The sequence below is a fragment of the Cicer arietinum genome, chromosome 7, assembly GCF_000331145.2.
Source record: "Cicer arietinum cultivar CDC Frontier isolate Library 1 chromosome 7, Cicar.CDCFrontier_v2.0, whole genome shotgun sequence".
NCBI lineage: Eukaryota > Viridiplantae > Streptophyta > Magnoliopsida > Fabales > Fabaceae > Cicer > Cicer arietinum.
The window spans coordinates 19,666,710-19,668,799 of record NC_021166.2 but is presented as its reverse complement, the minus strand read 5'-3'; positions in this window follow the sequence as shown (position 1 = coordinate 19,668,799).

Here is a 2,090-nt window from a genome sequence, read left to right as displayed (position 1 = left end):
TTAATTACTAACAAAACCCCAACAATTAATTAATTAATTAATATAAATATACTTCATCAAATAATTAAAATTAGAGGAACAATTATCTTACTATTGTCACACTAAATTAATTAAATAGAATATATAAATAAAACTAAGGATTTTCACTAATTATATTATCTCCTTGGTTAAATACTTATTTGGTCTAAAATAAAACTAATAAATGATATAACTTCTATAAATTATAATTTAATTAAATAATTCAACTAATATTTTCATCAACTAAAATAAATCAAGTAAGACAAAAATATCACTGCAGGTCACGTATAAAAATAAAGTCAACGTATCTAACACATCAATTTCATGATTATCGAAAATAATCAAATAAATAAAATACACAGTTGTCCACGTATGAAATAATTATGCCATAAACCGTTCTAATGTAATTGTCACACCAAAACAATTAAATAAAAATAAAGGTTATAATTATTCAAGTAAAATAGGGAGTTGTAAATTTTAATTTAATTTCTTTACGGGTAGAATAAATTATTAATTAAATAATAAATTACGAAAATTACTAAAAGACATATATATAATACATATGAAAATATTGGAGTGTTACAATATCAAAGTTATTAATTCAATGCGAAAATAATAATTGAAATTTGGACAAAAAATGAAGCGAAAAAGAAATTCTAGACATATTTTGACCATCAAAACATATTTTTGTCCACTTTTCCTCTCCCGTGCTATCTCTCTTTTCTTCTATCGCTCATTGTATTCCTTTTACTACGTTAGTGCTTGTTTCCTTTTACTAGTATTTAGTTATTTGTTCTATTATTGATTAATAGGTACACACAATCAAATTTAATATTATTATTTTATTCTCTTCTATTTTATTAAACTAAAATGATAAATATTTAAAGTTTTTTTATTTCTTTATTAAAATATTTAATTTTTTTAACACTTCTTCAAATATAATTCCATTTCTAAAACGTTACATATATTTTAAAACTAATATTTTATAAAATTGAGTAATTAAAATAATTAACCATTTTAACATATATTAATAGCTAAAATTCTCATATTACAGATGATGTGTTATTGGAACAAAGAATTAAAATGTTATTACTGTGTATGTATACAGTGTGGACTGTTCACTTTTTAAAAAATAAAATAAAATTGTTAAAAGAAAAATAGTTATTTATAAAAAAAATTAATTTAATTTATTTGTAAAATACATGACATTAACTACTTTAGTGTACTTCTTTAACCACTCAATCACAGTATTTTAAAGTGATTAATGTCCATTTTAATATTTGTTAAACCTATAAGAAGAATATGATGAAAATCACACTTTCAACGTAGCTTATAGTTTCAATTCATTGCTCCTTATTTTTATACTTTTAGCTTTGTTTAATGTTTCTAGTTTTTGTCCTTTTTCAAATTTCAAATTTTATATTACAATTGTGGAAATTGATAGTAATTTTAAGAAATTGATTGTGATTTTTCTTTGTTTCAAGGGTTAAAAGTGTGTTTTCTGGACATTAATGTGGAAACAAAAAAATTGGTTCTGGCTTAGTGTTAGTTTAGATTATTCTTCGTCACAAAATGGTGTTAACCTTTAGGATTTTGCAAATCTTTATCTAAGTGGTTAATAATGTATAAATCGTTGGTTAACGAATTACATTAGCACTACTAGAAAATTGCATTTTAGATGTCATATTTAGCATAGGCTCCCGACTCCGACGCTAACTAGCGTCGGTCCAACCGACGCAAAGGTAACGAATTTTATTTTTCAATTTTATTAACAATTAGCGTCAGAGGGATCAACGCTAAGTAAAATAAGGCAAACGCTAGTTTATTTATTTAATTTTTTATTTTTTATATTAATATGTAGCGTCGGAAGGACCGACGCTAAATTTATGATTTTTTAAAATTAAATTTTTTAATAAAATCAGATGAGCACTCAGATTGTAAAATTACGAATGCGAGCCCTTATCTCACACTCGTCATCGTCACTAACCCTACATTTTGAACCCATCACCGATTCTCAACCCTCTCAACGCCGTGAATATCGTCGCCGTAGCAATGGTTCCATCACGTCACCG